This window comes from Hydractinia symbiolongicarpus, chromosome 8 (genome assembly GCF_029227915.1).
Source record: "Hydractinia symbiolongicarpus strain clone_291-10 chromosome 8, HSymV2.1, whole genome shotgun sequence".
Taxonomy (NCBI): domain Eukaryota; kingdom Metazoa; phylum Cnidaria; class Hydrozoa; order Anthoathecata; family Hydractiniidae; genus Hydractinia; species Hydractinia symbiolongicarpus.
In genome coordinates this window covers 358,382-372,576 of record NC_079882.1, presented here as the reverse complement: position 1 = coordinate 372,576, position 14,195 = coordinate 358,382, and positions in this window count along the sequence as shown.

The following is a 14,195-nucleotide window of genomic DNA, read 5'->3' as shown; positions in this document are numbered from 1 at the left end:
ATCGCGGGTTTTCGCTTGCTAGTGATTAAACTTGTTTTATTCAGCGTCTCATCAAAAATCAAAACATTTTTGAAAATTACAAGTCCCATGCGTTTAGTAATGAAAAAATAATTTTAAAAATCGTTCGAGAAATGGGTTTACTCCCTGGGTACCTTCTTTGTATACTTTTTACTATACGGATCGTGGCCAGGATTTACGGGAAATCGCGGGTTTTCGTTTGCTAGCGATTAAATTTCTTTTATTCAGCGTCTCATCAAAAATGAAAACATTTTTAAAAACTACAAGTCTCATGCGTTTTAGTGCTGAAAAAATAATTTAAAAAATTGTTCGGGGAATGAGTTTACTCCCTGGCTACTTTCTTTGTATACTTCTGACTATACGGACCGAGTCAGGGATTTACGGGAAATCGCGGGTTTTCCTTTGCCGGCAATTAAACTTCTTTTATTCAGCGCCTCATCAAAAATGAAAACATTTTTAAAAACTACAAGTCTCATGCGTTTTAGTGCTGAAAAAATAATTTAAAAAATCGTTCGGGAAATCAGTTTACTCCCTCCGAACTTTCTTTATATACATTCGACTATACGGGCAAAGCCTGGGATTTACGGGAATTCGCCGGTTTTCGTTTGCTAGCGAGTAAACTTGTTTTATTCAGCGTCTCATCAAAAATGAAAACATTTTTGAAAATTACAAGTCTCATGCGTTTTAGTAATGAAAAAATAATTTTAAAAATCGTTCGAGAAATGGGTTTACTCCCTGGGTACCTTCTTTGTATACTTTTTACTATACGGATCGTGGCCAGGATTTAGGAGAAATCGCGGGTTTTCGTTTGCCGGCGATTAAACTTCTTTTATTCAGCGTCTCATCAAAAATGAAAATTTTTTTGAAAACTACAAGTCTCATGCGTTTTAGTAATGAAAAAATAATTTTGAAAATCGTTCGAGAAATGGGTTTACTCCCTGGGTACCTTCTTTGTATACTTTTTACTATACGGATCGTGGCCAGGATTTAGGAGAAATCGCAGGTTTTCGTTTGCCGGCGATTAAACTTCTTTTATTCAGCGTTTCATCAAAAATGAAAACATTTTTGAAAACTACAAGTCTCATGCGTTTTAGTGCTGAAAACATAACTTAAAAAATCGTTCGGGAAATGAGTTTACTTCCTGGGTAATTTCTTTGTATACTTTTGTCTATACGGGCCGAGTCCAGGATTTACGGGAAATCGCGGGTTTTCGTTTGCCGGCGATTAAACTTCTTTTATTCAGCGTCTCATTAAAAATGAAAATTTTTTTGAAAACTACAAGTCTCATGGGTTTTAGTGATGACAAAATAATTTAAAAAATCGTTCGGGAAATGAGTTTACTCCCTGGGTACTTTCTTTGTATACTTCTGACTATACGGGCCGAGTCAGGGATTTACGGGAAATCGCGGGTTTTCCTTTGCCGGCAATTAAACTTCTTTTATTCAGCGCCTTATCAAAAATGAAAACATTTTTAAAAACTACAAGTCTCATGCGTTTTAGTGCTGAAAAAATAATTTAAAAAATCGTTCGGGAAATCAGTTTACTCCCTCCGAACTTTCTTTATATACATTCGACTATACGGGCAAAGCCCGGGATTTACGGGAATTCGCCGGTTTTCGTTTGCTAGCGAGTAAACTTGTTTCATTCAGCGTCTCATCAAAAATGAAAACATTTTTGAAAATTACAAGTCTCATGCGTTTTAGTAATGAAAAAATAATTTTAAAAATCGTTCGAGAAATGGGTTTACTCCCTGGGTACCTTCTTTGTATACTTTTTACTATACGGATCGTGGCCAGGATTTAGGAGAAATCGCGGGTTTTCATTTGCCGGCGATTAAACTTCTTTTATTCAGCGTCTCATCAAAAATGAACATTTTTTTGAAAACTACAAGTCTCATGCGTTTTAGTAATGAAAAAATAATTTTAAAAATCGTTCGAGAAATGGGTTTACTCCCTGGGTACCTTCTTTGTATACTTCTGACTATACGGGCCGAGTCAGGGATTTACGGGAAATCGCGGGTTTTCTTTTGCCGGCAATTAAACTTCTTTTATTCAGCGCCTCATCAAAAATGAAAACATTTTTAAAAACTACAAGTCTCATGCGTTTAAGTGCTGAAAAAATAATTTGAGAAATCGTTCGGGAAATCAGTTTACTCCCTCCGAACTTTCTTTATATACATTCGACTATACAGGCAAAGCCCGGGATTTACGGGAAATCGCGGGTTTTCGTTTGCTAGCGATTAAACTTGTTTTATTCAGCGTCTCATCAAAAATGAGAACATTTTTGAAAATTACAAGTCTCATGCGTTTTAGTAATGAAAAAATAATTTTAAAAATCGTTCGAGAAATGGGTTTACTCCCTGGGTACCTTCTTTGTATACTTCTGACTATAAGGGCCGAGTCAGGGATTTACGGGAAATCGCGGGTTTTCCTTTGCCGGCAATTAAACTTCTTTTATTCAGCGTCTCATCAAAAATGAAAACATTTTTAAAAACTACAAGTCTCATGCGTTTTAGTGCTGAAAAAATAATTTAAAAAATCGTTCGGGAAATCAGTTTACTCCCTCCGAACTTTCTTTATATACATTCGACTATACGGGCAAAGCCCGGGATTTACGGGAAATCGCGGGTTTTCGTTTGCTAGCGATTAAACTTGTTTTATTTAGCGTCTCATCAAAAATGAAAACATTTTTGAAAATTACAAGTCTCATGCGTTTTAGTAATGAAAAAATAATTTTAAAAATCGTTCGAGAAATGGGTTTACTCCCTGGGTACCTTCTTTGTATACTTTTTACTATACGGATCGTGGTCAGGATTTAGGAGAAATCGCGGGTTTTCGTTTGCCGGCGATTAAACTTCTTTTATTCAGCGTCTCATCAAAAATGAAAATTTTTTTGAAAACTACAAGTCTCATGCGTTTTAGTAATGAAAAAATAATTTTAAAAATCGTTCGAGAAATGGGTTTACTCCCTGGGTACCTTCTTTGTATACTTTTTACTATACGGATCGTGGTCAGGATTTAGGAGAAATCGCGGGTTTTCGTTTGCCGGCGATTAAACTTCTTTTATTCAGCGTCTCATCAAAAATGAAAATTTTTTTGAAAACTACAAGTCTCATGCGTTTTTGTAATGAAAAAATAATTTTAAAAATCGTTCGAGAAATGGGTTTACTCCCTGGGTACCTTCTTTGTATACTTTTTACTATACGGATCGTGGCCAGGATTTAGGAGAAATCGCGGGTTTTCGTTTGCCGGCGATTAAACTTCTTTTATTCAGCGTCTCATTAAAAATGAAAATTTTTTTGAAAACTACATGTGTCATGGGTTTTAGTGATGACAAAATAATTTAAAAAATCGTTCGGGAAATGAGTTTACTCCCTGGGTACTTTCTTTGTATACTTCTGACTATACGGGCCGAGTCAGGGATTTACGGGAAATCGCGGGTTTTCCTTTGCTGGCAATTAAACTTCTTTTATTCAGCGCCTTATCAAAAATGAAAACATTTTTAAAAACTACAAGTCTCATGCGTTTTAGTGCTGAAAAAATAATTTAAAAAATCGTTCGGGAAATCAGTTTACTCCCTCCGAACTTTCTTTATATACATTCGACTATACGGGCAAAGCCCGGGATTTACGGGAATTCGCCGGTTTTCGTTTGCTAGCGAGTAAACTTGTTTTATTCAGCGTCTCATCAAAAATGAAAACATTTTTGAAAATTACAAGTCTCATGCGTTTTAGTAATGAAAAAATAATTTTAAAAATCGTTCGAGAAATGGGTTTACTCCCTGGGTACCTTCTTTGTATACTTTTTACTATACGGATCGTGGCCAGGATTTAGGAGAAATCGCGGGTTTTCATTTGCCGGCGATTAAACTTCTTTTATTCAGCGTCTCATCAAAAATGAACATTTTTTTGAAAACTACAAGTCTTATGCGTTTTAGTAATGAAAAAATAATTTTAAAAATCGTTCGAGAAATGGGTTTACTCCCTGGGTACCTTCTTTGTATACTTCTGACTATACGGGCCGAGTCAGGGATTTACGGGAAATCGCGGGTTTTCCTTTGCCGGCAATTAAACTTCTTTTATTCAGCGCCTCATCAAAAATGAAAACATTTTTAAAAACTACAAGTCTCATGCGTTTAAGTGCTGAAAAAATAATTTGAAAAATCGTTCGGGTAATCAGTTTACTCCCTCCGAACTTTCTTTATATACATTCGACTATACGGGCAAAGCCCGGGATTTACGGGAAATCGCGGGTTTTCGTTTGCTAGCGATTAAACTTGTTTTATTCAGCGTCTCATCAAAAATGAAAACATTTTTGAAAATTACAAGTCCCATGCGTTTAGTAATGAAAAAATAATTTTAAAAATCGTTCGAGAAATGGGTTTACTCCCTGGGTACCTTCTTTGTATACTTTTTACTATACGGATCGTGGCCAGGATTTACGGGAAATCGCGGGTTTTCGTTTGCTAGCGATTAAATTTCTTTTATTCAGCGTCTCATCAAAAATGAAAACATTTTTAAAAACTACAAGTCTCATGCGTTTTAGTGCTGAAAAAATAATTTAAAAAATTGTTCGGGGAATGAGTTTACTCCCTGGCTACTTTCTTTGTATACTTCTGACTATACGGACCGAGTCAGGGATTTACGGGAAATCGCGGGTTTTCCTTTGCCGGCAATTAAACTTCTTTTATTCAGCGCCTCATCAAAAATGAAAACATTTTTAAAAACTACAAGTCTCATGCGTTTTAGTGCTGAAAAAATAATTTAAAAAATCGTTCGGGAAATCAGTTTACTCCCTCCGAACTTTCTTTATATACATTCGACTATACGGGCAAAGCCCGGGATTTACGGGAATTCGCCGGTTTTCGTTTGCTAGCGAGTAAACTTGTTTTATTCAGCGTCTCATCAAAAATGAAAACATTTTTGAAAATTACAAGTCTCATGCGATTTAGTAATGAAAAAATAATTTTAAAAATCGTTCGAGAAATGGGTTTACTCCCTGGGTACCTTCTTTGTATACTTTTTACTATACGGATCGTGGCCAGGATTTAGGAGAAATCGCGGGTTTTCGTTTGCCGGCGATTAAACTTCTTTTATTCAGCGTCTCATCAAAAATGAAAATTTTTTTGAAAACTACAAGTCTCATGCGTTTTAGTAATGAAAAAATAATTTTGAAAATCGTTCGAGAAATGGGTTTACTCCCTGGGTACCTTCTTTGTATACTTTTTACTATACGGATCGTGGCCAGGATTTAGGAGAAATCGCAGGTTTTCGTTTGCCGGCGATTAAACTTCTTTTATTCAGCGTCTCATTAAAAATGAAAATTTTTTTGAAAACTACAAGTCTCATGGGTTTTAGTGATGACAAAATAATTTAAAAAATCGTTCGGGAAATGAGTTTACTCCCTGGGTACTTTCTTTGTATACTTCTGACTATACGGGCCGAGTCAGGGATTTACGGGAAATCGCGGGTTTTCCTTTGCCGGCAATTAAACTTCTTTTATTCAGCGCCTTATCAAAAATGAAAACATTTTTAAAAACTACAAGTCTCATGCGTTTTAGTGCTGAAAAAATAATTTAAAAAATCGTTCGGGAAATCAGTTTACTCCCTCCAAACTTTCTTTATATACATTCGACTATACGGGCAAAGCCCGGGATTTACGGGAATTCGCCGGTTTTCGTTTGCTAGCGAGTAAACTTGTTTCATTCAGCGTCTCATCAAAAATGAAAACATTTTTGAAAATTACAAGTCTCATGCGTTTTAGTAATGAAAAAATAATTTTAAAAATCGTTCGAGAAATGGGTTTACTCCCTGGGTACCTTCTTTGTATACTTTTTACTATACGGATCGTGGCCAGGATTTAGGAGAAATCGCGGGTTTTCATTTGCCGGCGATTAAACTTCTTTTATTCAGCGTCTCATCAAAAATGAACATTTTTTTGAAAACTACAAGTCTCATGCGTTTTAGTAATGAAAAAATAATTTTAAAAATCGTTCGAGAAATGGGTTTACTCCCTGGGTACCTTCTTTGTATACTTCTGACTATACGGGCCGAGTCAGGGATTTACGGGAAATCGCGGGTTTTCTTTTGCCGGCAATTAAACTTCTTTTATTCAGCGCCTCATCAAAAATGAAAACATTTTTAAAAACTACAAGTCTCATGCGTTTAAGTGCTGAAAAAATAATTTGAGAAATCGTTCGGGAAATCAGTTTACTCCCTCCGAACTTTCTTTATATACATTCGACTATACGGGCAAAGCCCGGGATTTACGGGAAATCGCGGGTTTTCGTTTGCTAGCGATTAAACTTGTTTTATTCAGCGTCTCATCAAAAATGAAAACATTTTTGAAAATTACAAGTCTCATGCGTTTTAGTAATGAAAAAATAATTTTAAAAATCGTTCGAGAAATGGGTTTACTCCCTGGGTACCTTCTTTGTATACTTCTGACTATAAGGGCCGAGTCAGGGATTTACGGGAAATCGCGGGTTTTCCTTTGCCGGCAATTAAACTTCTTTTATTCAGCGTCTCATCAAAAATGAAAACATTTTTAAAAACTACAAGTCTCATGCGTTTTAGTGCTGAAAAAATAATTTAAAAAATCGTTCGGGAAATCAGTTTACTCCCTCCGAACTTTCTTTATATACATTCGACTATACGGGCAAAGCCCGGGATTTACGGGAAATCGCGGGTTTTCGTTTGCTAGCGATTAAACTTGTTTTATTTAGCGTCTCATCAAAAATGAAAACATTTTTGAAAATTACAAGTCTCATGCGTTTTAGTAATGAAAAAATAATTTTAAAAATCGTTCGAGAAATGGGTTTACTCCCTGGGTACCTTCTTTGTATACTTTTTACTATACGGATCGTGGTCAGGATTTAGGAGAAATCGCGGGTTTTCGTTTGCCGGCGATTAAACTTCTTTTATTCAGCGTCTCATCAAAAATGAAAATTTTTTTGAAAACTACAAGTCTCATGCGTTTTAGTAATGAAAAAATAATTTTAAAAATCGTTCGAGAAATGGGTTTACTCCCTGGGTACCTTCTTTGTATACTTTTTACTATACGGATCGTGGCCAGGATTTAGGAGAAATCGCGGGTTTTCGTTTGCCGGCGATTAAACTTCTTTTATTCAGCGTCTCATTAAAAATGAAAATTTTTTTGAAAACTACATGTGTCATGGGTTTTAGTGATGACAAAATAATTTAAAAAATCGTTCGGGAAATGAGTTTACTCCCTGGGTACTTTCTTTGTATACTTCTGACTATACGGGCCGAGTCAGGGATTTACGGGAAATCGCGGGTTTTCCTTTGCTGGCAATTAAACTTCTTTTATTCAGCGCCTTATCAAAAATGAAAACATTTTTAAAAACTACAAGTCTCATGCGTTTTAGTGCTGAAAAAATAATTTAAAAAATCGTTCGGGAAATCAGTTTACTCCCTCCGAACTTTCTTTATATACATTCGACTATACGGGCAAAGCCCGGGATTTACGGGAATTCGCCGGTTTTCGTTTGCTAGCGAGTAAACTTGTTTTATTCAGCGTCTCATCAAAAATGAAAACATTTTTGAAAATTACAAGTCTCATGCGTTTTAGTAATGAAAAAATAATTTTAAAAATCGTTCGAGAAATGGGTTTACTCCCTGGGTACCTTCTTTGTATACTTTTTACTATACGGATCGTGGCCAGGATTTAGGAGAAATCGCGGGTTTTCATTTGCCGGCGATTAAACTTCTTTTATTCAGCGTCTCATCAAAAATGAACATTTTTTTGAAAACTACAAGTCTTATGCGTTTTAGTAATGAAAAAATAATTTTAAAAATCGTTCGAGAAATGGGTTTACTCCCTGGGTACCTTCTTTGTATACTTCTGACTATACGGGCCGAGTCAGGGATTTACGGGAAATCGCGGGTTTTCCTTTGCCGGCAATTAAACTTCTTTTATTCAGCGCCTCATCAAAAATGAAAACATTTTTAAAAACTACAAGTCTCATGCGTTTAAGTGCTGAAAAAATAATTTGAAAAATCGTTCGGGTAATCAGTTTACTCCCTCCGAACTTTCTTTATATACATTCGACTATACGGGCAAAGCCCGGGATTTACGGGAAATCGCGGGTTTTCGTTTGCTAGCGATTAAACTTGTTTTATTCAGCGTCTCATCAAAAATGAAAACATTTTTGAAAATTACAAGTCTCATGCGTTTTAGTAATGAAAAAATAATTTTAAAAATCGTTCGAGAAATGGGTTTACTCCCTGGGTACCTTCTTTGTATACTTCTGACTATAAGGGCCGAGTCAGGGATTTACGGGAAATCGCGGGTTTTCCTTTGCCGGCAATTAAACTTCTTTTATTCAGCGCCTCATCAAAAATGAAAACATTTTTAAAAACTACAAGTCTCATGCGTTTTAGTGCTGAAAAAATAATTTAAAAAATCGTTCGGGAAATCAGTTTACTCCCTCCGAACTTTCTTTATATACATTCGACTATACGGGCAAAGCCCGTGATTTACGGGAAATCGCGGGTTTTCGTTTGCTAGCGATTAAACTTGTTTTATTCAGCGTCTCATCAAAAATGAAAACATTTTTGAAAATTACAAGTCTCATGCGTTTTAGTAATGAAAAAATAATTTTAAAAATCGTTCGAGAAATGGGTTTACTCCCTGGGTACCTTCTTTGTATACTTTTTACTATACGGATCGTGGCCAGGATTTAGGAGAAATCGCGGGTTTTCGTTTGCCGGCGATTAAACTTCTTTTATTCAGCGTCTCATCAAAAATGAAAATTTTTTTGAAAACTACAAGTCTCATGCGTTTTAGTAATGAAAAAATAATTTTAAAAATCGTTTGAGAAATGGGTTTACTCCCTGGGTACCTTCTTTGTATACTTTTTACTATACGGATCGTGGCCAGGATTTAGGAGAAATCGCGGGTTTTCGTTTGCCGGCGATTAAACTTCTTTTATTCAGCGTCTCATTAAAAATGAACATTTTTTTGAAAACTACAAGTCTCATGGGTTTTAGTGATGACAAAATAATTTAAAAAATCGTTCGGGAAATCAGTTTACTCCCTCCGAACTTTCTTTATATACATTCGACTATACGGGCAAAGCCCGGGATTTACGGGAAATCGCGGGTTTTCGTTTGCTAGCGAGTAAACTTGTTTTATTCAGCGTCTCATCAAAAATGAAAACATTTTTGAAAATTACAAGTCTCATGCGTTTTAGTAATGAAAAAATAATTTTAAAAATCGTTCGAGAAATGGGTTTACTCCCTGGCTACCTTCTTTGTATACTTTTTACTATACGGATCGTGGCCAGGATTTAGGAGAAATCGCGGGTTTTCGTTTGCCGGCGATTAAACTTCTTTTATTCAGCGTCTCATCAAAAATGAAATTTTTTTTGAAAACTACAAGTCTCAGGCGTTTTAGTAATGAAAAAATAATTTTAAAAATCGTTCGAGAAATGGGTTTACTCCCTGGGTACCTTCATTGTATACTTTTTACTATACGGATCGTGGCCAGGATTTAGGAGAAATCGCGGGTTTTCGTTTGCCGGCGATTAAACTTCTTTTATTCAGCGTCTCATTAAAAATGAAATTTTTTTTGAAAACTACAAGTTTTATGGGTTTTAGTGATGACAAAATAATTTAAAAAATCGTTCGGGAAATGAGTTTACTCCCTGGGTACTTTGTTTGTATACTTCTGACTATACGGGCCGAGTCAGGGATTTACGGGAAATCGCGGGTTTTCCTTTGCCGGCAATTAAACTTCTTTTATTCAGCGCCTTATCAAAAATGAAAACATTTTTAAAAACTACAAGTCTCATGCGTTTTAGTGCTGAAAAAATAATTTAAAAAATCGTTCGGGAAATCAGTTTACTCCCTCCGAACTTTCTTTATATACATTCGACTATACAGGCAAAGCCCGGGATTTACGGGAATTCGCCGGTTTTCGTTTGCTAGCGAGTAAACTTGTTTTATTCAGCGTCTCATCAAAAATGAAAACATTTTTGAAAATTACAAGTCTCATGCGTTTTAGTAATGAAAAAATAATTTTAAAAATCGTTCGAGAAATGGGTTTACTCCCTGGGTACCTTCTTTGTATACTTTTTACTATACGGATCGTGGCCAGGATTTAGGAGAAATCGCGGGTTTTCATTTGCCGGCGATTAAACTTCTTTTATTCAGCGTCTCTTCAAAAATGAACATTTTTTTGAAAACTACAAGTCTCATGCGTTTTAGTAATGAAAAAATAATTTTAAAAATCGTTCGAGAAATGGGTTTACTCCCTGGGTACCTTCTTTGTATACTTCTGACTATACGGTCCGAGTCAGGGATTTACGGAAAATCGCGGGTTTTTCTTTGCCGGCAATTAAACTTCTTTTATTCAGCGCCTCATCAAAAATGAAAACATTTTTAAAAACTACAAGTCTCATGCGTTTAAGTGCTGAAAAAATAATTTGAAAAATCGTTCGGGAAATCAGTTTACTCCCTCCGAACTTTCTTTATATACATTCGACTATACGGGCAAAGCCCGGGATTTACGGGAAATCGCGGGTTTTCGTTTGCTAGCGATTAAACTTGTTTTATTCAGCGTCTCATCAAAAATGAAAACATTTTTGAAAATTACAAGTCTCATGCGTTTTAGTAATGAAAAAATAAGTTTAAAAATCGTTCAAGAAATGGGTTTACTCCCTGGGTACCTTCTTTGTATACTTTTTACTATACGGATCGTGGCCAGGATTTAGGAGAAATCGCGGGTTTTCCTTTGCCGGCGATTAAACTTCTTTTATTCAGCGTCTCATCAAAAATGAAATTTTTTTTGAAAACTACAAGTCTCATGCGTTTTAGTAATGAAAAAATAATTTTAAAAATCGTTCGAGAAATGGGTTTACTCCCTGGGTACCTTCTTTGTATACTTTTTACTATACGGATCGTGGCCAGGATTTAGGAGAAATCGCGGGTTTTCGTTTGCCGGCGATTAAACTTCTTTTATTCAGCGTCTCATCAAAAATGAAAATTTTTTTGAAAACTACAAGTCTCATGCGTTTTAGTAATGAAAAAATAATTTTAAAAATCGTTCGAGAAATGGGTTTACTCCCTGGGTACCTTCTTTGTATACTTTTTACTATACGGATCGTGGCCAGGATTTAGGAGAAATCGCGGGTTTTCGTTTGCCGGCGATTAAACTTCTTTTATTCAGCGTCTCATTAAAAATGAAAATTTTTTTGAAAACTACAAGTCTCATGGGTTTTAGTGATGACAAAATAATTTAAAAAATCGTTCGGGAAATGAGTTTACTCCCTGGGTACTTTCTTTGTATACTTCTGACTATACGGGCCGAGTCAGGGATTTACAAAAAATCGCGGGTTTTCCTTTGCCGGCAATTAAACTTCTTTTATTCAGCGCCTTATCAAAATAGAAAACATTTTTAAAAACTACAAGTCTCATGCGTTTTAGTGCTGAAAAAATAATTTAAAAAATCGTTCGGGAAATCAGTTTACTCCCTGGGTACCTTCTTTGTATACTTTTTACTACACGGATCGTGGCCAGGATTTAGGAGAAATCGCGGGTTTTCCTTTGCCGGCGATTAAACTTCTTTTATTCAGCGTCTCATCAAAAATGAAAATTTTTTTGAAAACTACAAGTCTCATGCGTTTTAGTAATGAAAAAATAATTTTAAAAATCGTTCGAGAAATGGGTTTACTCCCTGGGTACCTTCTTTGTATACTTTTTACTATACGGATCGTGGCCAGGATTTAGGAGAAATCGCGGGTTTTCGTTTGCCGGCGATTAAACTTCTTTTATTCAGCGTCTCATCAAAAATGAAAATTTTTTTGAAAACTACAAGTCTCATGCGTTTTAGTAATGAAAAAATAATTTTAAAAATCGTTCGAGAAATGGGTTTACTCCCTGGGTACCTTCTTTGTATACTTTTTACTATACGGATTGTGGCCAGGATTTAGGAGAAATCGCGGGTTTTCGTTTGCCGGCGATTAAACTTCTTTTATTCAGCGTCTCATTAAAAATGAAAATTTTTTTGAAAACTACAAGTCTCATGGGTTTTAGTGATGACAAAATAATTTAAAAATTCGTTCGGGAAATGAGTTTACTCCCTGGGTACTTTCTTTGTATACTTCTGACTATACGGGCCGAGTCAGGGATTTACGGGAAATCGCGGGTTTTCCTTTGCCGGCAATTAAACTTCTTTTATTCAGCGCCTTATCAAAAATGAAAACATTTTTAAAAACTACAAGTCTCATGCGTTTTAGTGCTGAAAAAATAATTTAAAAAATCGTTCGGGAAATCAGTTTACTCCCTCCGAACTTTCTTTATATACATTCGACTATACGGGCAAAGCCCGGGATTTACGGGAATTCGCCGGTTTTCGTTTGCTAGCGAGTAAACTTGTTTTATTCAGCGTCTCATCAAAAATGAAAACATTTTTGAAAATTAAAAGTCTCATGCGTTTTAGTAATGAAAAAATAATTTTAAAAATCGTTCGAGAAATGGGTTTACTCCCTGGGTACCTTCTTTGTATACTTTTTACTATACGGATCGTGGCCAGGATTTAGGAGAAATCGCGGGTTTTCATTTGCCGGCGATTAAACTTCTTTTATTCAGCGTCTCATCAAAAATGAACATTTTTTTGAAAACTACAAGTCTCATGCGTTTTAGTAATGAAAAAATAATTTTAAAAATCGTTCGAGAAATGGGTTTACTCCCTGGGTACCTTCTTTGTATACTTTTGACTATACGGGCCGAGTCAGGGATTTACGGGAAATCGCGGGTTTTCCTTTGCCGGCAATTAAACTTCTTTTATTCAGCGTCTCATCAAAAATGAAAACATTTTTAAAAACTACAAGTCTCATGCGTTTAAGTGCTGAAAAAATAATTTAAAAAATCGTTTGGGAAATCAGTTTACTCCCTCCGAACTTTCTTTATATACATTCGACTATACGGGCAAAGCCCGGGATTTACGGGAAATCGCGGGTTTTCGTTTGCTAGCGATTAAACTTGTTTTATTCAGCGTCTCATCAAAAATAAAAACATTTTTGAAAATTACAAGTCTCATGCGTTTTAGTAATGAAAAAATAATTTTAAAAATCGTTCGAGAAATGGGTTTACTCCCTGGGTACCTTCTTTGTATACTTTTTACTATACGGATCGTGGCCAGGATTTAGGAGAAATCGCGGGTTTTCCTTTGCCGGCGATTAAACTTCTTTTATTCAGCGTCTCATCAAAAATGAAAAATTTTTTGAAAACTACAAGTATCATGCGTTTTAGTAATGAAAAAATAATTTTAAAAATCGTTCGAGAAATGGGTTTACTCCCTGGGTACCTTTTTTGTATACTTTTTACTATACGGATCGTGGCCAGGATTTAGGAGAAATCGCGGGTTTTCGTTTGCCGGCAATTAAACTTCTTTTATTCAGCGTCTCATCAAAAATGAAAACATTTTTAAAAACTACAAGTCTCATGCGTTTTAGTGCTGAAAAAATAATTTAAAAAATCGTTCGGGAAATCAGTTTACTCCCTCCGAACTTTCTTTATATACATTCGACTATACGGGCAAAGCCCGGGATTTACGGGAAATCGCGGGTTTTCGTTTGCTAGCGATTAAACTTGTTTTATTCAGCGTCTCATCAAAAATGAAAACATTTTTGAAAATTACAAGTCTCATGCGTTTTAGTAATGAAAAAATAATTTTAAAAATCGTTCGAGAAATGGGTTTACTCCCTGGGTACCTTCTTTGTATACTTTTTACTATACGGATCGTGGCCAGGATTTAGGAGAAATCGCGGGTTTTCGTTTGCCGGCGATTAAACTTCTTTTATTCAGCGTCTCATCAAAAATGAACATTTTTTTGAAAACTACAAGTCTCATGCGTTTTAGTAATGAAAAAATAATTTTGAAAATCGTTCGAGAAATGGGTTTACTCCCTGGGTACCTTCTTTGTATACTTTTTACTTTACGGATCGTGGCCAGGATTTAGGAGAAATCGCGGGTTTTCGTTTGCCGGCGATTAAACTTCTTTTATTCAGCGTCTCATCAAAAATGAAAATATTTTTGAAAACTACAAGTCTCATGCGTTTTAGTGATGACAAAATAATTTAAAAAATCGTTCGGGAAATGAGTTTACTCCCTGGGTACTTTCTTTGTATACTTTTGACTATACGGGCCGAGTCAG